Source organism: Apteryx mantelli, chromosome 2 (assembly GCF_036417845.1).
Source record: "Apteryx mantelli isolate bAptMan1 chromosome 2, bAptMan1.hap1, whole genome shotgun sequence".
Classification (NCBI taxonomy): Eukaryota; Metazoa; Chordata; class Aves; order Apterygiformes; family Apterygidae; genus Apteryx; species Apteryx mantelli.
In genome coordinates, this window is record NC_089979.1 from 104,807,124 (window position 1) to 104,829,423 (window position 22,300).

At 40.6% G+C, this 22,300-nt stretch overlaps 1 protein-coding gene across 2 annotated transcripts in view; it reads right to left on the reverse strand.

Moving 5' to 3' along the window:
- IKZF1 (IKAROS family zinc finger 1) overlaps positions 1–12,113 on the reverse strand; it is a 73,585-nt gene extending 61,472 nt beyond the window's left edge. Inside the window, exon 1 of one of the 2 annotated variants that reach the window (XM_067291174.1) lies at positions 12,081–12,113. The gene's annotated coding sequence lies outside the window, so the exon portion shown is untranslated. Of the gene's footprint in view, positions 1–11,242; positions 11,363–12,080 lie in introns of those variants that run through there. The other variant, XM_067291179.1, reaches the window with a different exon arrangement.
- Between the last annotated feature and the right edge of the window lie 10,187 nt (positions 12,114–22,300).

A 22,300-nucleotide genomic window follows, 5' to 3' on the forward strand; every position in this document is an offset into this window, starting at 1 on the left:
CAGCAGCTTCAGGCTTTGGCCCCTCGCTCAGCCGCGAGTCCTTCCTTCAGCCTGCACCAGCTTTCTGCTACGCAGGGAGAAGTAGAGCTCCCTAAAATAGCGAAACAAGCCCAGGAGAGAAAGGGAACCCAGGCCTTCCTGTTTTGCTGCCAGATGGCTGGCTCCACGGCCTGGTAAGTAATACTGGGAAGCTCCAGCCCCGCTGTTGCAACACATAATGTTCTGAGGAGCAAGCTACCAGTGACCACAAACACCAGGGAGAAGCAGGCGGAGGCTCAGTGGGGTAGAAATAACATTCAACTTTTTGCTTGGAGCACAGCCCTGCAAGCCCAGGGTCTCCAGCGGCCGTGGTGGCCAGCTGCTAGGGCCTCGGATAATAAACGCCCACCGGAGCAGGCAGTCCCAGCGCAACTTGGTCCCGGTCTCTCAGCACGGCGTGGGCAGCTGAGGCAACCTCGTGTGGGGAGGGGGGGGGAACCGCTATGAACTCTTTGTTCAGCTATGAAATCCTGGGTCGCACCTTTAGCTGGGGCGACTGACTTCACAGCATGCCAGCAGATGAGCTGGTCCTTTGCTGTTCCTGATAACTGAGATACCTCCCCCATCAGCCCCATTTCCTGGGATGAAAGAAGATGAATTTGCTTGAGGGTTGGAAGCAGAGGAGGATGTGGTCTGGGATCCTATAGAAAGGGTACTAACATTATCTTCATTTTTTCAGCCCAACTTGCATGATTTATTTCTTTCAAGCCTTCAGCCTGCTACCCAGCAAACTGCAGAGGAAAAGCAAAACAGCAGTGGTCATATTTATGCATCGTAAAAGTTTTATGGTCTCTTTGCTTGCCTCTGAATGTGGTCAGTACATCTGAGATCCAATATTCTGCTGTCCCCCTTGCAAGAGCAGGCTTTCCTCATCGGGTCAATGATAAACTTGCAAAAAAAAGAGTGCAGGACTGCAGACAGATAGGCTGGGGAACAGGATTTTGCCTCTGCAGTTTGCTAAAAAGATCTGTATTCTCAGAGAACATCCTGCCTACTGTACATGAACCATAGCACTACTTAACATTCAGTAATGCTCTGTTTTGCTTTATTCTCGTCTTAAACTTTAATCCCAGACAAAGCAATTTGTTTAACATTTATATATAATTCTCAGAAATGATTGCAGCCATGCAAAAAGCCTCCTACCACCCAGCAATTTGCATCAGTTCCTATGGGACTAAAGAGCTTTCAGTAGGTCCACTTTTCATAAAGAAGTTGGTGGGAAATGCAGCTTCTCTTGCAGGAGGGAAAACCCAGCACCTTCCTATAATGGCAGCCTGTTCAGTTACTGGAAATGCAGCGTATTTATGGCAGGTGGTACAGTACAAGTGCTCAGCATAGTCCCTTATTTCTCCTGCAAGTCTGACTGAACACAAAGGCAGAAAAAATCATGCCTGTGCATCTATTACCATCTCAGAGGGTCACCTGGCTACTATTAATCAGTTGATTAATACACATTTTTCCACAAAGTACAGTGAACCCCAGCCAACCAAAGAAAGCATCCCAAGAAAACATACACAAGAAGGGAATCCCATACACAAAGGATACTTTATTCCTGTTGCATCCTGCCCTTTTGCTATTCCTAGGGCTTCAGCAAGAATGGAGGGGACAAGGGGAGGAGGAGGTGGCAAAGGAGAGTGTTTCTGCTTCAGGGAATCCACAGGGTTTGTCATTTTTTTGCAGAAGAGGATATTTAAAGCCAAGGTTCTCTTTTAGTATTCCCAAATTTATCTGCCTTTGGTATAACAAGACTTACCCTCAGCATTTCTGCAACTTAAGCAGCACACTTCTAAGTAGTACTCCTTCCTGCCTTTTGCTGCCAGCAGATGAAATTCAGTTTGCGAACACCTCTGATTTCTTAAATGGGGAGGTAAACTGGAGTACAGATTACTATTATCTTTTAACGGAATTCTCCCTGGCTTGCTTTGTGCAAGGATCACTGCCTGTCCTAAAAGAGATGCCCTCAGTTCTCAAAGAGACTTCTTTACAGTTTATCCTTGAATTAGGTGATTTTAGGACATTCAGCAAAGCTGATCCATTTCCAAGGGATGTAAAATGAAAAACAGAGCCGGTGGAAAGGTGAGGCATGGGGCTGCAGGGGAAGACTTTCTTCCCCTCCTCAAGATCACTTAGAACAATTAAGTATGGTTCCTAAACGCACATTAAGATCCACAAGCGCTGAGAACTTGGATTAAAAAAAAAATTATAGAAAACATCCTAAAAGGTTTAGAACCCCTCCCCTCCCGCAGAGGAAAATTCTACCATAATGCTATATTACTGTATGCTTCCTGGCAAATCCCAGTGAAATCCCAGCTAACTTCAAGGTAGGTCCCAAGCCAGCAAGGAGTACATGATAGGCCCCCAGTGCTGCGACGACAACAGTGCGTTGGTTTTGCCTCCACAACTGTTAAAAGGGTTTTCAGCTCAGACTTAGGCACAACATGCTTTGGGCTAAATTTTGCTTTAAGTGCTAAAAATACAATTTACCAATCTGAGTGTGGCACAGTAGGTTTCTGAATGGGAAACTATGACCTGCTTTTGCCTCCCTTTCCCCCTCTGCTCTGGGATCACTAGAAACTTTGTCACTGACTTCAAAGAAAGCAAGAGTTAGCCCTATGTACACACATCAGGATTTGCACCAAAGTATCTATTTGATATCAGTTATGTAAATTAATAGTTCTTTACAAGGATTTGTCTAAAAGTACTTAATTGGAATGACATGAGACCCTAAATAAGCACCAGTTTTGGCAAGAAAAAACTGTTTTGCAGTTTTTCATTGTAAGTTGTATCTACAGGGTCGAAGTTATCACTAGCATAAGAACCGTGCATGGCTTCACTGTCTTCAATATAGTTGTATCTATTTATGTTAGAAGGTAATTTAGGCCTTTTTTTTTTTAAGCCTCAGAGCCCAAAGTTAGAATTCAAGAGCTGGGTGGGTGGCTGACTGAAGCAATCTTACTGTCAAATGCTGAATACATATAGCTCTCATTTATGGCAGGAAAGGGATGAGCACGTAGGTAATATAGACTTTTTCTTCTATTTAGGACACCAAATAACTTCAAAGTTTGGCTCCTATTGAAGTATATACAGTTTCCTTTAAAATATGTAAAATATGTAAAACTACTTCTTCAAGGCTTTTCAGATACAGAACTTAAACCTGGATGTTTTCTTCTTCACAATTCAGATATCAGCTTGCAGAGGAAGCTACTATAATGCTTTGTGAAGAATTAAATGTTGCAATCTTGAGATCCTGAGCTAATTAATAGTAAACATACACTAAACCTGAAAGGCTATGTTGATTTTGTTTTAAATAAGGAAAAACCTAACTGACCATGCCCACACAGAAAGGTTGGATTTAAATATTCAGAGTTTGTCCAGGTTGCCATCCTGAGCCCTAAGAAAAATTACATGTGATTAATTTCCCTCCTTGCAACTCTACAATACAACTTGTGCTATGTCTTAAGAATATATTGAAATAGGCCCCATGAATCACTGAAGCGCTACTCAGTTTAAATCTGCTGTATATTACAACCAGAAGTGAATCTGGGACCTTTTAGGATTCTGGGTGTAAAGAGGAAGAAGTCAATGCAAGGTTAAGATTTTCTAATCCTTCAGAATACAGCAAATTAATTCTTTGCAAGTCTTGGTTTATTATTTCATCTCTTGTTTTACAAAGCAAATTCAAAAGTAAACCTCCTTGGCAAGAAAACAAATGCTTAGCATTTATACAGTGTTTTATCAATTCAAACAAATGTATAAGCATGTCAGTCCTTCCACAAACCTGCTCCCACTGAAAACAGTGGGAGTTTAGGATATTAGAACATAGCAGAATAGGGCCATTGACATAATCCAACACAATGACCTAATCCAATGCCAAAGGTTAACTTTTTTCTTCTTTTTTTTCCCCCTAGCTATGCAGTTACTGACTTCTCTGGGACAAAACATGTGCTTCACACAAAGCACAACGGGACCTCACTTATGGTATGGAAATGCAATCAAAAGTTTTGACATTTGACATTTGTGGAGTTACTTTGGACTTAGACCAGCACACCTAAACTCAGAGCTGGCCTTGTTTGTAGGTGCGGCTCACTGAGTAAGCGGAAAGGTCCCTGCAGGAACACTACTGTCTTGAGTAGACCCCTCCAGGGTCACATACACTTTTACATGAAGCATTAAAGCAAAAGAATATGAGCTTTCGAAAAGTTTGGAGGGGGACGAGAAGGACTTTCTACAAGGGATATGGGTTCTGCAGGTGCTTTTGAAAATACAAAATGAGAGTGGGTCGTGCGTTCTGCCGTGGCGGTAGCTTGGGTTAACTGCAATAAAGCAAACGAGCAGGCAAAACCCGGCCTTGCCTCCACAGCAGCCACGGGGTGAAGGCTGATTTTGCAACCCCTCCTTGCGCAAGCTGCCCCGTGGCAGGAAAGGGGACCGCTTGCACAGGTCAGTGGAGCAGCTGGCTCTAACTGAGCACTTGTGTGAGAGCGTGTCTCGGTTTTGTGGTCTTATATCTCATTGGCTCCTAAGCATATGGACTAGAGCTTTAGCAAACAAAAATCCAAACCAATGACCAAAAAACAGAAAGCCCCAAACCACTGCACAACCTAAACTGAAGCAAAGACCCTAAGATGAGTCCTAGATTCAGCCACCCAAGACATACAAAGAAGTTTTTTTTTTTAAAAAAAAAGGGTAAGGAAAAGGCTGCAGCCTGAAAAAAACACGGTAAAATTAAACAGCTACAACACTTAACATATCTGAAAGCAGAATTTGCACATTAACAACAGGGGAGGAGTGATATGTATGCTGTGTCATTCTGTTTTTCTTTTCTTTTCTTTTCTTTTCTTTTCTTTTCTTTTCTTTTCTTTTCTTTTTTTTTTTTTTTAAGTCAGAAGTTGCATCTACCTGCAAAACTAGGATACAGCTACATTTCTAATTGTATTGAAGGGTCTTGACCTACACAGTGGAACTGAGCCCCTCACATCCACTGAAGTTGATGGGTTTGAGCCAACAACCAAGAGAGAGGATGAATAAAAAAAACCCTTGTAAAAGATTTAACCTATACTTTAATCTTAAAAAGGACATAATCTAACATTTTTTTAAATGGACTTTTACCTTCACATATGAATATGCTGCATACGAATGAGCACAAAACCGGAAGGCTGTTAAGTATGGGTAAAAGGTAGTGTGTATTGCACAACCGGTGGAAATACTTGAAGAAAATTGCTAGAATCCTACAAACTAGTTTTAATTAAAAGTGTTCAATATCTCAGCAAGCAGCTGATAATTAGCTTTATTATTGTAATTTAATATGCTAGACTTCACAATCTCTGTGAATGACTCTACTTTAGAACCATTTTAATTCTATTTTTAATTTCTGCCTCATCACACTACTCAATGTAAATAATAACTATGAAGATGAGAGGTAGTCCTCTCTGAAAACTAAAAACTGAGTGTCATAGTAAGCACTTCAATGTCCTTCCATTTCTGTTAAAAAAACAAAAACAAAAACAAAAACCCTCCAGGTCTTTTAAAAGACTGCTGCATTAAAAAAAAAAAGGTTAAACCTAAGAGGATCAATTTCTTTCCCTTTATTCCCCTCCCTCTTACTCGCCACTAATTCCATATTCAGCATTTTCTACAAAGTCTAGGGAGATATTTAGTTTTTTCAGTCATTCCTCTATTCCTGCCTGGTGTAAATTCTGGTTAGCTATATGAACTGACAATACAATTATGAGCATACTGTCAAATTTCAGTGGAGAGCTCCTGTCTACAAAATGAAGGAAGCACTGTAATTCAACACACAAGATTAAGAAAAGAACTCTGCTAACAGTGCAGATTTGAAACATTTATGTCTGGCACATGTAAAATTAATTTCCCTGTTAGTGAACAATTGTGAGGGTATAAAAAAAGTTGTCTCAAAGATCCTACGTAATTCTCAGTTCTTTGGGAATTCTTTGTAAAAGCACTGACAAATGATGAAAAGTGTATCTTGCATGCATATATGTATTTTCCATATGTATCTTTACTAACATCCTACTGTATTTGAGCTATATTTATGTAAATATTCCCTGTTAAGGGAGATAATAAATCCCTTTTTATTAACTTTGTGTGCAAATTACTGGACTTGATATCCTTGCAAATAGGAAAAGGGTTCTTTCTTCAAGTTTCTGAATTGCAACCAGAGTCATTAAAAATTGCTTGCACAATATCAGAAAAATATGAAGGCAATTTTCCTAATTAAGGCCACTTTTTATTAACTCATTAAACTCTGTCACCTTTCTTCACTAAAAATCAAGCAGAAAAGAGAAATAAAATCACCATGACAAAGAAAATGCACACATTTCCATCATATAAATAAACTGACAAAAAAGGTGAGCTGTGTAAATTAAGGCACTCAATCTAAGAACGGAGCACACTCGCAAGCGACCAAATTCAGCTCTTGGTTATTCTTTCAGAGCTCTCACTCAAGAGAAGGCAAGCAGCAGAGGCAGAACCGTACTTTTTGTATCCAGATATACATGATTTAAAAGCACAGAATGTCTTTAGCACAGCATATCTAAATATGCCATAGAAAAAAAATAAATGGATCTCTTTATGCCTAGAATTTTTATTTCCAAGTATCCCAACAATACATCAGTAGTTTGTTTGATGTGTCCAAATTATAGTAGTTTTCAATAACTGTTTCACAATCACAGAATTGCTTCCTAATTTCTCTTCTAAATATTCAAGCTGATACAGATTATTAAAGGACATTATGAGCCTGAATAAACATATTAAGGATCTGTGTGCGTAGGGGGGTGGTGGTTGATAAATAAAGCTAAAAATAACTCCTAAAATTACTATAATTGAAATAGCAAGTTTCTCCAGACTACTTGCTTCAGTTAACTAACTCTGCTTTTGCCAATATTTTGTACCCAGTGTACTACTGGCAATTCCAGCTTTATATTGCAGTTGTTCCACTGTTCTCAGTGAGTTGACACAGGTGGAAAAACGCAGCAAATGCAGCAGGGAATCAGACCTATCATACAGAGCAAGTTTCTCTTTTACTGAGAAGTCTAGAACAACTGGGATCAGAAGAAGAAATTTAACTCTTCCATATGAAATGTACTTCAAAATAAGCTAAAGAAGTGGACACCTTCCATTGCTTAAAAAATTATGACGACTTCAGTGTGATTGCCCTTCAAAAAATGCAGTCAAAATGGCCTTTCGAGGCATTTATACTAGAAGCACAAGTGTGCCAGGCAGGTCCCAGTCCTGCACTGCCCCGTCCGCATGAATTCCCAACGGTGCAAATAACATTAAGAATACGCACATATCTTTTCAGGACTAGGACCTACATTTGAAGTCACTGCACTGTGTTGGCAGTGACCTGCTCGCTACAGAAAATCTCTTCTTGTTCATGAACTTTAGAAGCATTAAGGAAGGTGTGTCTTAAAGGAAAAGGGTGGGCTGACATTGCTGGGTTTTTAATAAAGTTGCATCACAATGTAAACCCTGGAGGTAAAATAATTCTGCTTAAATTTAGGGAGCAAACAAAATGCTTGTCGAGTCCAAGCTGCCATTATGCTTACATATGGATTACAGACTTAGGGACAACAAACTGTAGTTGACCTTGGAAGCAGGGAATTTCCTGGTTGAAGCCAGTTTTGCTGGATAGCCACTAGGGAGACAAACTTGGGATGAGTGGAAGGTATTCAAAGTCGCCTCTTGTTTAAAAATCTCCATAAAACTGACAAGATCTAGGCTGCCTATCCTGCCTTGAATGAAATTCACTCTCGTCTCTACATGCTGTTCCTCTCTAGCAGGAAAGCAATCTTTGGATTAAAGAAAAAAAATATAGATGAGGAACAAACCTTTTATCTTTTAACTCTTGCACTGAGTTGCAGGCATTTAAAAAAACGCTTCCCAAAGAATACCACTCCCCTAAAAATTGACAAGAGTCCTTACCTTCCACTTTTCAATTGACACAAAATATTCCTGGTGTTCTTCTAAGTATTTCTAGCAAATGCATTTAACCCAATGGTGTCTGTCCAGTAGTGCAGCCTCCTCCGTTCCCTTTTCTTTTTTGGAAAGGGTTCTGAGAAGAAAAATTGTTCCCAAACCTTTCTTCTGTATGATTTTATACTTCCTAGAAAAGTGGGGTTTGTCACTAGCTTGAAAGGGGAATTCCATAGGAGTCCATTACCATGTCAGCAGCATATCCCTCTTTACACACATAAAGATGAAAACTTTTTCTAAAGGTCTTATTGCTACTACACTACATTTTACTACCTTCCTTTGGTCTAATTATATTACTTTTAATAATAGTAGAAAATAATGACTGGTCAAAATGTAATCAAGTACATATGTGAACCTTGAATGTAAAACAAGAAAATCCACTGTGGACCTAGCTCTTTTTGCACATAAAATATAAGGGGGGAAAAAAAATCCCACAGGTCTTCAGTGGAAGTTTTTCCTGACAAAGAACCACAAAATTAGGCTGTGATCCATGACTTTTGATATCCTCTTGACTTTTTTTATAAAAAAGTTGCCAAAAATGATCTGCCAGAATAGCATACAACTCATTACGTCCTTCCTTGTTTTCTGCTTCTTAAATAGGAACTAGACCCATTTCCTCGTTTTCTGTAAGATTGTACTGTTAGTGTAAGAAATACCTAAGCTCAAATAAAATATTTCTGGAAATATTTTTGGCTTCAATTTGGAGTTACCCGATTTTAATGATGAGAAATAAGTTTTACATTATTGTAAAACTCTGTGGATTGATTCTCCACTTACATTTCTGCAAAGCTGTGCAGTGGAAGTGGCAAGCAAACCAGGTTTTTGGTGTTAGTGTCCACAAGGGAAAGGAAAACTGCTACAGTAACACTGAGGAGGAGACTATTGCATTTTTATTGTATACTTCATGTAACATGAATGACAAATGTATCATTCATGCTCCTACAGTGAAACATCCAACCAGAGTATTCCCAGGGAGAACACTGGCAGCAGGGAGCCAAGGTGGAAAGCTCAGGTGCATGACAAGCTTGCCTTTCACTCTATTGCAACTCCTATGTCGGTGACCTACTCAAAATGCAGTAACCCACTTTGCGCCCTTGGAAATAGGTAACCAAACAGAGAGCTATCTAGCTGGGGTAAATGATGCACACAGGATCAACGTTTAAGCTTCTCCAGTGCCTGTGGGCACAAACGACAAAGAGGCAAGCACCCTACTGAAGCCACCCAAGTCCTATAGTGTATCTTCACATCATTATATTGGGCCAGACAGATTAGTGATCACTGTTCAATTAACTGGGTCCACCAGTCTATGCTGACTGCACGAGTACAGTTACTAGAATTCCACATTATGCCGCTGCCCTTCTATCACTTCCTCTAGAAGTTACACTCAGAAAGTAGATTATTGTTGTAGATATCAACGTATTAGGTTTGAAATCCTGTCTCCTGAGGGGACAGGTATAGGACTTCATTGACTTCGGTATGGTCAGCCTTTTCACTCAAAGTGTGAGCTTGCCTTTTCCTTTGCTTTTTATCTTAAATTATCTTAAATAAATCATCTCAAGGGTTATCATATTTACTTCTTATTTTGTTAGACTTAAAATATATCAAATTCTGGGTTTCAGTTAGTTTTCTCTAAAGGGAAATCTTAATTAATTTTTTTATTAAAAAAGAGAACACACAGATAATCACCGATATTAATATTTGTGACAAAACCTTTAAGGCTGGATGTGAGCCTGGGATCACAGAAACATGAACCAAGGGGAGTGCAGAGTTCTGCAGCATTTTGGACACTTCCTCCACCCAGTTCTGCTAAGGGAAACTATCATTTTAAGAGTTCTGGGTCTTGCACATAGCATACACTTAGTTCCTAATGTCCGTATGCGGCAGTTTCAAAGGCTTTGATACAGCAATAAGGCATACATCCATCAAATGAAAACTTGAAAGAGCTTTGTTCAGGATTGAAGTGTCTTTTTTGGTGGGGGGGGGTAGGGTGGGGAGGGAAGGAAGGGGGAGAAGGGCACACTTAGGAGCCTATGCAGTATATCATGTATTTTTTAATTTAGTTTTAAAACAAACATTGATAAGTTAAAAGCAAAGCAAAGCATGTCAATACTAGAAAGAAGCTCCTGCACGGGAGAAATAGCACCTTTTGGAAAAGTCACATAATAGAGAATGACTGTGTACAACTGTTACATTAACCCATGAAGAGGAATTGCCTTAGCAGGGCAACATAAACATCCATTCTTACTTTTTGTTTTAGTACTTCCCTCATTAGAAAAGAGAAAGAAGATTAAGAAAAAATAAAGTTAACTAATGTTTAAGAAATTGCTTGCAAAAATCAGAGACAACTATATTGTCACATAATAAAGCTACTCTATCCTTAATTCTGGTATTTCACTAAGACCCTGAACCCCTTAAACCATGCAATTCAAAAGCAAGGCAAAAGCAGTGCAGCAAGCTAGTCACAGCATTCCCCTGTTTAGTTGATTCATATCAAGTCTTTCAGAGTATCTGGAAGGATTTTTAGTATTTATTTCTAAATGCAATATATTCAGATGCTTTTTCATTTCAATGGTCATTTATAATATTTAATAGACAGCCATACTATCGGCGCTCAAGTGTGCATATGAGTAACAATTGATGTGAGCAGTCAATTGAAGCTAACAGAGTGTGTCTTTTAAAGGATTTGGCCCTTACAATGCATTACAGCTTTTAATTTCAAAAGTAAATTATTTAGCTAAAGTTTAGCAAACGGTAGAGTTTAGGACCATCTTTAGTAAAGACAGAATCATGAAATAAGCAACGTATCTATTCTTGATTTATTTTTATATATATATATGTTTTTGACTGCTGGAAAGTAGATGCATATGGATGTAACCTTTGTGGCATCCAGCTACTGACAAGAAAATAGCTACTTAGGAAGCTCTCATTCCAATTTTTGATCCCTTTGAAAATGCCACTTGCACTTACACATTTAAGCAGACTCAGTGCAAGAAAAAAAAGAAACATCATTTTACACTTTTCCACTACTAGCTGAAACCAGCGGCTATACTGGTCTAAAGATTCTTGTGTATCACAAAACATCACTTTTTTGAGATAATTTGCGATCACAAGCTGCAAACTGGTACTGACACAGTATTGCCAGGATGCTAACTTTAAAAAAATTTGGCAAGCAGAATGCTTTGCACAAAGTCTGGCAGTGTTACCATACCTTCTAGACCAAGGTAGCACAGTAATCCAAGTAGTAACCGAGTTTCTCGAAGCGCAAAATTAAAAGTTTCCTGAGAATCAACTGCTGCGGTGGGAAGTCGTTTCTTCACACATGCAGTTCCTAACTACACGCATCTTCTTTAAAAACGACTACGGAGCCCAACAGTCACGTTACAACGAAGGTAACTTTGCGGAGCGGCGCGAAAGGAAACCTCCAGCTGTGACAGGCAGCATCCCAGGGAAGCAAACTTCTGGGGCCGCCGCTGCTTGGGAGCCAGCGACTTCTCCAGCGACACCGCCTCCCTCAAACGCAGGCAGGCTGCTAATTTAGCGAGCGCCTGTAACCTCGGTGCCCTCCTCCTGCACACTGCGGGCACGGACGACCCGAAGCGGCGGGGCGGGCGCGGGGGCACCGCGCGGCGGCCGGCAGCGCGCTGCCCGGTGCGGCTGCGCTCCCCAGCGGGGCTGCGCCGCCCCCCGCTCGGCGCCCGGGACCGCTTCTTCTGGCCACCTCCGCGCTCGCACGCGGCTCCGAAATTTTAAGGAAACGCTCCAAAACATCTACATCTCTTTTAGACTTTTTTTTATATATAAAAATTGCAGTATATTTAAATGAAAAGGGGAGGGGGGAGGGAAGGAGAGAGGAAAAAGGGTGGGAAACCTGCCCGCGGGACTCGGCCGTCTCCCACTTTCCGCTGCCACTAACTTCCCGACCCCGCACCGCGCCTCAGCCCGCGCCGGGAGCCGCCGCACCGCGCCGCAGCCGCTCGGCGCTGAGCCCGCCGCCCCCCGGGCCCCGCCGCCCCCCGGGGGCCCCGGCAGGTGCCCGCCCGCGGTACCTGCTGCGCCGGTGGCGGGGCCGGTGGCGGGGCCGGGGCGGGCGGGCGGCCGCTCTGCGGGCGCGGCGCCGCTCCATGTGGCGGCGCGGCCCCGCGGGCGGGCGGGCGGTGGCTCCGCGCTCGGTCCCTCCCCTCGCCTCGCCTCGCCTCGCCGCCCCCGCCGCTCCGCGCCCGCGCAGCCGGCACCGCCGCCGGGGCCCCGCTCCCCGCCGCCGCCGCCGCCGCCGCCGCCGCCGCTCAGCGGGCGGGCGGGCAGGCCCGGCAGCGCCCTGGCCGCGGGGCCGCGTTACCTGCCGCGCTCCCGCGGCGCGCAGCCTCTCGCCCCGCTGCCCGCGGCCCCCCGGGCTCCCAAGGACGGAGCCGCGCTGTCACATGCTGGCGCTTCCCCAGCACCCACCTGTAACGTCGCGGCACTCGGGTGAAAGGGTCGGAGGAGCCCTCTTTATCTCAGCCCGGTCATTCCTGTCGTATTCTGCACTTTCAAGCACGTGAGTTTAACACTGCGGGACCAGAACTTAAGTAACTTAGTCGTGGTCGCACAGCGCCATTAAGTGAGATCCAGGCCTTACGCTTCTGCCTGGAGGGCCTCAAGAACTCGAAGGAAGTTACTCATATGCTTAACAGCTAGGCACATACACACTGTGGAGGATCAGGATCTCATTTTTGTTGTGCTTCGGTTCCTCATCTGCAAGATGAGGATAATAATACTTCCTTTCTCATATCCTATCTTCATCTGTGCTCTCATATTACAAAAATTTAGGCAAGCAGCAGCGTTATGCATATGAGTAATCTCATTGTCACTAAAAGGGACAATTCAGGGACAGAAAGTTAAGCAAGCATGTAAGCATTCGGAAGATCAGGGCCTTATAATGTAAGCTCTTTGGAACACAAATTGCCTTTTACTTACTAAAAGTTTATACTGCATAACAACATAGAGTCTGCATACCAAGTTGAGTTTCTTTTAGAGCAGAAACGATAAGACAGTACCTGGGATGTTATTTCAACTACTCTTTTCCTCTGAGAAGCTCTGCAGATGTGACTGCTATGTGCTTCACAAACTAGGACAATATCTGAGTACACTTGAGATGGTCCACATATACCTAATGCTTCTCTAACTTTTACACAGTGATTTTTTTCAGTGCATCTTTAGGGAAATGCAAAACTCTTATTATGACTTGTAAGCACACTTTATGGTTCTGACATGGTTGAAACCCAGAGCCAAATTCTCCTCTTGTTTATCCCGGAATAGCCCTGTGTGTTCCAGCAGGTTTGCAGATAGGGAAACAAGAGCATTCGACCAGTAGAATCACATCCATGCATTAAAAAGAAAGAAAGAAAGACCCACAAACCACAAAAAGGCACCCCCATACACTTGGCAAATAGTACCTTTCTCCAGAAGATCCCCAAGAGTTCTGCCTCAGTGAGACGAGGAAATACAGACAGGGAGAACTTTGCTCACCACCAGGGTGAAAAGTGGAAATTGGTTAACTCAAGTGAACACAGCAACTTTCCAGTAGATACATGCACACAGGTATTTTGAAGCAAAAGAACTGTAATTTCACAGAAGAACTGCACTTTCAGAAGCAGTTTGTGGCTCTTCTATGTACCAACTCCTCTAGAGCCCACGGGCCAGTGGTCCTGAGCGTGCTCCAGGATAGCAAGGAAAGCCCTTTTTGCATGTGTTTTTAAAGCAGATTTCACACTATACAAGTCACAATTTCTCATTAAACATTTGATAAGAGCTTTAAGGTCAGAATCAAGTTGCTGGACATGTGTGAAGTCAGATCTTGTGAGATATTCTGCACGTCACTGCGTTTATAACAGCAGGTTTATAAACAGCTCAGAGGAGCTCTCAGGATGTGGTAGATCTTGTGAAGTTCCCTTCATAACTGGCTTGCTTGAGAATTACTAGCAGTAACTGAGCTCGCTGCTGGCAGACTGCTTACGTATTTACCAAGTTGCTGGGACAGCAGCAGTGGACAGCCTGAAGAGAGCTCTGCTCTGCCCGAGTGATGCTTGCCAAACTTAAAGCTGTTCAGGCAAGTCTGTTGAAGTTAACGTTGCTGCAGTGCAGACATACACTTAAGACACTTGCCTTAAGAGCCAGATTCTACAATCCTTTTTCTTGCAGTTATTCCCACTGACATTATGGGGAATTTTGGATGAGCCAAAGTGCATTGCAAAGGATATAAAGTAGAGAACATACAGTGAAAAAAGCAATTGGCCTCACAGTTGTCTAATGCATTGCCAGATAAGTCTTATCTCTGACTAAAGAAATTTCTCCATTGCTGTCATTTCTATTGTGGAAGCATCTAAATGTTGCACAGTGAATGGTTTCATTCAGATTCCTTCTTAATTACAAATAGTAATTGTTACTGAAGGAGGTACAATGCTTCAACTGCTGCACACTACCTTTTTCCATCTATTGCTTTCCTGTAGCTATCTTACCTGACTGAATCATCTAAACAGACGGTATGCCACATTCAGGCTGCTTCAGTCCATTATCAGGTAGGCGGTGATAATTAAATACAACAATACAATAGAAAAGTTTTGTAAATTGAGAATCAACAAGGCAGTTTTAGGCATAGAGCATTCCTATTCTCTACAGCAACTGGAGAGCATCAGACAGCTGAGCCTGTTGCCTTTCCACTGCAAGATTTATGTTCTAGTCCTAATTTTTCAGAGAGAATGGTCTGGGCATAGTGTCCACTGACAGGATTTCTTTGCAGGGTTGTAAGCTTGTTGAGTGAGCAGTTCTCATTCAGTCGGGAAAACAGAAGTTCTGATCAAGATGAGGCCTGAAGCATAGGAAATTTTCAGAGTAACAAATGGCTAATGGAGGTTGTTTTGTGCAGGCAGAAATTTCCCCCAGATGATGAATTCTATAATGCTAAGGGGGACCAGCTTTGTTTCACAGCCTTTATTCTAACTAAGGAACCCCCCACCAAGAAAAGAAAAGACAACAAAAAACTCCAAGGTGCTATTTTGCTCTTCACACTTTGCAATATCAGAAGTGATTAAGAAAACATTAAAGACCACACACTAAATAACTGCTCAACAGCTATTGAAATATAAGATGGGAAACAGATTGCTGTTTCCATTCCACATAATTTCTAATGTTTAATAGATTTTTCTTTGTTTATAGATTTTTGATCCATTAAACTGTAGTCTCAGATTTTTAAATTTCTAAAAGAACTCCTTCACCTTTTAGCAAAGCTCTAATACTTTTCCCTCACTAGCATCTCCAAAGTCCATGATTTCTTCTCCATACACATCATGGGAAATAACACCTGTGCTACTGAGATATAAATACAAGATGTCACCACCATGGTCTTGCTCTCCCATTAATCTCTTCATGTCATTTTCCTCTTTGTACTGCCGTGCTGACTCCTCAGCCGCTGTTGCATCATTTTTACTGCTTACCTCTCTCCTAACTTGTTCTGTTGTGTTGACTTCTCACTGTCCTCTGCTTGCTCTCTCCCACCATTCTGGTTTACCATTTACATATAAGCATTTCAGGCAATTGCCTCTAGGCTTTTTTCCATGTGACTTATTCTTCACTGACCGACCTCCTTGAACTCACCTACAAGTCCCTTGCTCTCGCCAGTCTGCGCATTTTCCACTGACTTCTACCATACTGCCTACTTTGAACCACTTTTTTCAATTAGAACTTGTTGTTCGCTTTACCTGGGTCTCTATTTCATTTTCTTTTTCTTTGTAAGCTTCTTATCTAGAGGCCAGATAAACTCCTAGTGCCTTATGGACACTACCACAAACACAGAATAAATAATTATTGTAATAAAGCAAGGAAATATGGATGACAGTTGATCAGATATGGGAGATTTTAATCTGTATGTATGAGAGGGTGAAAGAAGAGAAAAATTAACACTTTGTCATTACTAGCTTTGTTAACTTCCTTCCATTTAAGGAATAGGAAGTATAAAGAGAGGTTTTATTTTTTTTCCTTTCTTAAAAAGGGTAGAAGACTATTTGACAGTAAAGGAATTGTAATAGGCTGAATATGACAGCAGACATTTTCTGCCATCATGGACAGCTACGTATTTATGACTAGTGACTGAATTAATTAAGTGGAACCATGAAGTTGAGTGACATTTGCTATTCAGCAGTGACCATCTCAAGTTTATATGTATTTAAGATCTTAGTGGAATTAAATACTCTGGATATAGGTATACATGTGCACACATAAACACACATATGTACAAAACACTTGAGAAAGGGCATACAAAAAAGCACCACCAGTCCCACACGTTATATCACATCACTGATTGAAAACCCTCCCCTCCAAAACTTGGTACTCACAGTCATATCTGGACCAAAGCTAAAGAACGATCCCGTTCAAATCCATGAGCTCTCACTCTCACTAGCATCCTGGCTGTTATCTCCTCATTTTGCCGACTGATCTCTGGCTTTTTCTGCACTGGTAACCTGTACAACCCATCGGTGGAACAACTGGCCAGTGGATCTGTCTGCAGGACAAGTGCAATGGAGATAGGAACCAGCCACACCACTACTCTATTTCACAGGATAAACACACTATAATTATTTCTAGTTATGTATAGGTAGTGCCCGGAGGTATAGGTTAATAGGTGTTATTTTACTCCATGTTGTTCCAAGGAATTTATTGTCTTCTCAGGCAATGTGAGTTGCCTAGCCTACCTAGCAAAATGGGCCAGTCTTGATTACAGTCTTGTCAGAGACTTGGTCACAGATGTAATACCTGTGTTTGGGGAGGAGGGAAGGATATAATTTCTTTATACAGTAAGAAAGTTCAGACTACAGAAGACTAAGGGGCTACTGTTAGTAACAGCATTCTCAGCTATGATACAACTCAAAGGTGCAGGAACCACGCTTCTCTCTTCAAAGACCACCCAGCGATTATTCTGGATATAAAACCATTGCATTTGGGATTAAGTCTAAGGTAACTGAAATCAAAATTCTGGCTTGCTGTTCTAAAATGACCCCTATGGCCTGCGGTAAATCATTTTGCTGCTTCAGCTGAGTATTTTAAATGATTGCTCTATCTTATGCTTCTTTTTGTAGTTAATGTAGACTATACAAAAAAAATCTACTTCCAGTTACATCTGGAGATAGCTACTGAAGTCCAGTAGTTACTCTAGTTTTCCAACATTGAGAGTGAGAACAGAAATGCCTTAGTCAGAATTCCAAATTTCAAATTAATTGAAATTTCTCTTACTTGAAATGACTTAGAACAGGACCTCAATCATTTTTGCACTAATTCGTATCAACAAGGTTTGCAGAACTCTTTGACCAGACATGAAAAAAAACATTAGAGAAAGGCAATCATCCACTTTTCAGAGATCACTGAATCTATGTATAGCTTTTTTAAAAGAAATATCCTACCATGTTAGTTCTTCTGTTACTGATCCCTTCCCAACTTGTCAATTCATAAAGCATAGCTATACCTTGAGTTAAAACTTCTTAAGTCAGTGTCCTTTTTCAAAAGAGGGGTAGAACACTGTAAAGGCAAATTCTACATATACAAAGGGGGCTGAGCTAAGAGGGATTATCACACTTCCTTTTTGTTACTGATTGCACCTGATGTTCAAAGAATTTAAATTACAATTTTCCCCTGCGTATTATATTGTGGAAGATGATGAAAATGCTATGGCTGGCTGTCTACAGGGTGAAGATCACAATGGTTAGGCACAAACCTACCCAGACCAGAGATGAAGATGAACCTGAGCCTTGTCAGACATGGGATCTGTTTCAAGATTCACATTGTTAATCAGGCATTTCTCTAGTAATAAAGTTGCATAATCATCAACAAATGTTTCTTTTGAGACACTGCTGCCAAAATTAATTCTACTTGAGAAGGTAGCTTGAAACAGGAAAAAGATACAGTTCCATTTCTGTACGGCTTTAATCTTGAGTAGTAAGGTAAGGAAGACATTAGAAATGCAGAATGATAGCTGACTGGCAAATGGATAGTTTATCCTTTCCTCAACACCTTTTATGATTACTCCCTAAGGATTCAAATGGACAGATTCAAAAACTTGAAGTAGATATCTGTCTGATTTTTTGGCAAATGTGAAATGAAACAAAAATTTCAGAGCTACTATAAAACAGCCAAAAATGGGAGGTTGGGTTACTGAGCCAATGTATTGGTCATACAGGTTTGCTTTTTTAAGAAAAAAAAAAATCCATCTTAAAGTCTCTTGGAAATGTCTTCAAATCACAAGCTGTAATAAAGTCAGATTAGAAAGATTCAAAAGTACATGTTACGTTCAATTTTCAGAAAGAATAAACTACAAATAGGATTGCTAATACTTTGAAAGATAGATCCAACTTTTCTGCTCAAGAAAGCTCTAAGAACAAATCCTGATTTTTGTGGTAAGAATGTCCACATGTGTGAATGCAGCATTCATTCTGTTAGAGGTTTCCTTTCATTAAACATTTTTACTAGTAAAATTAAATTCACCTCTACAGTAAGTACAGTCATTTGGCCCTTGGGAACATCACTGTTGTCTGTGAGGTCTTTCATCAATTACAGGCCCCACCATGTTCAGGAGACTGTTCACTGTATATAGCGGACCTATATATGTCCACCCTGGGTATACTTTGTGAGGAACTATGACTTCTGTTCCTTGCTGCATACATGTGCCAAATAGCCTGAGTCTGGAGAAACAAACCCATTTTAAAGTAGGATATATTTCTCATCTTTGTGCCTCCCTATTCCAGAGCATTTCAAGATAGCTGAGGGCGTACAACTCCTCTCTGGATTATCTTATTTATAGTTGATGATGACAGGTATGTGGTCAGATTGCTGTTGTGGTCAGACTGCCATTGTGATCTCTATCACTTGTTGGAAACCTTTTTTTGTTTAATAACAGTTAAGAATTTCTGTTAAGGAATCCAAGGGAAAGCTTTCTTCTATAACAAATGCAACAATAAAGAGAGCTCGAGATTGGGGCTCCAGTTTACCAGCCAGAGGCTTGACTAGTGTTCCCTGTGTAGTGTTGGGTAAACCATCTAGTCTCCTTGCGCCATAGTTCTCCAGATAAAATGGCAACATTAACACTTCTTTCTTTCACAAGAGTATTCTGAGGATACCATAAATATTTTGAAAAGTGCAGAAAGGGTGATAAAGGAGTCCCTTATAAGGGCATGTCTACAAGACTGACTTGAGTTTTCCTGCCTTCACTTTGAGCTGGCTAGTGGGCAAGCCAGCTGGACACCAAATAGCCACACTGATTCTAGCGTGAAGATACCAATGTGGCCGTCTGACTGTCAGCGTAGAGCTGGCTTACTCCAGCTGATTCACAGCGTGGGTAGGGAACGTTGTATCTCTTCCCTTCGCCCACATGCAGATGTGCCCATTAGAGAGGTGAGCAGTCTTTTGCAACCTAGGCTTCTAGACAGCCATACTCAAGATTATTTTTATTATTTGCATTGCCTGAAAACAGACAGATGCCACTCAGGGTCTAAGACTCCATCATGTGGGGCAGTGTGCAACCAATTCATGACCTATATATCAGACGAGGGATAACCAATAGACACACAGATCAAGGAACTCAAGGAAACAGTGAGATATTATCAGGCAACTTGAGAGGCAGGTGCTTTAAGTGCAACAGTAGTTTAATTGCTATCAAGTTCTGTAGGGATAACAGCTATGGGCAGATCTGAGGGAGAAAATGAAGTAGCCTGGATGGTGCGCACAAACACCTCCTTCCCAGTCTCATGAGTAACCGGTAAGAAAAGAGAAAGTGACTATCTGAGAATAGAACAAGTAGACTGAAGAGAGTGGTCAGGGATACAAGAGCTTCCCAACAGAAGTAAGGGCAAATGAAGAGGATCTTGAATTTTACAGAGGAGAGGGAGCCAGGAAGAGATGCAAAAAACAAAATCACATGTTAAGGGGATCAAGTTTCCAGCATTTTGAAGGGATATGAGCAGAACAGGACAGGCTTGCATCTGACAAGCGCCAGAGAAAAGGCAAAGGTAACCAAGACAGAAGATGGTGAGAACTTAAGACATGAGTTTCGGCTACATGGAGGCTTAGGAAAGGCTCTGGACAGCTGAAGTCACTCAGAAAGGATCTACAGCTTTCAGGTATAATCTTTACAGGAGACTGCAAAGACTGTTTAAAGAGGAATCTGACTCAGAGAGCCACTTTATTTATTCCGATCTGAAGCAACATGTATTTTATATTTTTATTATGAGCTGATCATGTCAAGAATAAACATTAACTGTGTAGCTGTCACATCTTCTCTTTGTCCCAAGCCTGTCCCTTCCCTGGGTGTGTCCTTCATAGCGTGTGCCTCAGGGGACTTAAGATAGAGATGGGTGATATTAGGGGGAAATTAGCCATAAAGAAAACATTAAAAAAAAAAGATTAACCCAGTGTTAGAGCTATTATGGGACAGAACAGAAATGTCAGAGAAAAAGAATGTGTACCACAACTGCCCCATTACTCTATAATTAGCTTATCTTTATTTAATTTATGGCTAGTTCTATGTCAATGAATTCCAACAAGAAGAAACTCCTGGCCTATGAACCAGCAAAACCTGGATTTTTAAAATGTTTAGAATTTTTAAAGGTATTCTTGGAACTTAGATATACTGTATCTTTAAAAGTTAAAAGGAAAGAGCCCCTTTTTGTGCAAGTTCATTGACATAGAACTAATTACAAGTTAAGCACCTAAATATCTTTAAACAAGTAAGCTTAAATTTCCAGTTTTACCTTAATACAGGTAAATACTGTGAATGTTTGGAGGAATTCTGTTTATATTATATAATCAATTCAATGGCTCTTGATAAGCACCAGCTGAGTTTAATGAAAAGTATTATTTATCTCAAGAGAGGTGAACAATTATTCTTTTTCTGGTCCTCTAATTCCTTCTTCCCTTTAGAGACTAATATTTGACTAGAAAAATAATCATTATGAGAGCTTATACTGTTAGATGGAAATCTAGCCCAGTTACCTGACTTAATGACACAAACATGCATATATATATATGCCCCGAAGTGAATATCAGGATGTTTTGTCCTACAAGTTAAATATTGATCAACACATACTGTGTATTTTCCCTTTGGATCAATACTTCTTAAATCAATAACTACTTATTGTTACATAGAGGAAAAGTTAGGTTCATAATTGGATAAAAGTGGGTATGTAGTAAATTAAAACATTTCTCTTGCTTACCTCCAACAGTTGTGGGTGGTCAGGATTAAAAAAAAAAAAAAAGACAGAACAGATAGAATGTAGTATATGCGGTTCAGAAAATGCTATCACTCACATTTGCTGAGCTAATATAATAATTAAATATCCACAAATATGACCTAAATTTCTAATCAGAGCACAATAGTACTCATTGAACTCAGCTGAAGCAGCCAATATCCACATACCTCTCTCTGCTTTTTGGTTATTTTTAACTTCTTGGAATATGTCTTTGTGCATGTGTTTAAGCAATAGGTACAACTGTTCAGGGAATCATGTTTTGTGATTATATATCTCCAAGCTCTGCATCTTAACTGTTGTTTAGTCACAAGTGATAGCCTGATTTTGAAAGAGTAAAAGGAGAGATGAGAATTTGCCCATTAGTTCAGAACCTAGGCATTTTCAGAATCTGGAAATTTTCATCTTTTTTCTTACTTATTCCAAATACAGGTAGAAATCACATATTCCAATTTTTATTTACTGCAAAAGCTTTTTCTGCTTGTTCTTATGGTTGATGCTACAGCATATCAGTAGTTAAAAAAATAACAAAAAACCCCATGCCCTGCCCCCAAACTCAATCACATAAATAATCTCCACACTAGCCAGCTGCAAAGGTACTTGTCTGATTTACCGTAAGTGACAATTTGGCCTAGTAGATCTCAGTCTGAAAAATGTAATGTTTCATGGAAAAATGCATAGAGAAACAGAGTTAAGAATTTTGTTTAAATATACAAAAACCCCTTTATGGTTATTCTATCAGGTCCTCTCTCCTCCCCCCTTCCCCCTCCCCCCAAAGAATTAGAAAAAAAAATAGATTTCATAAGCATTCAAAAACTGCCACATTTTGCTATTTCTATAATTTAAAAAAAAGTGAAATGCTTTACAGAAATAAAGTAATTTAAGATTATTAACTATATTAAACTAAGGCAAGTAAAAAGATTCATGAGCGTATCCATACAGTAATATACCTTGTAAATAAATGCATAACTAAGTAAAATACTCAAAAACTGTTCTTACCCTCT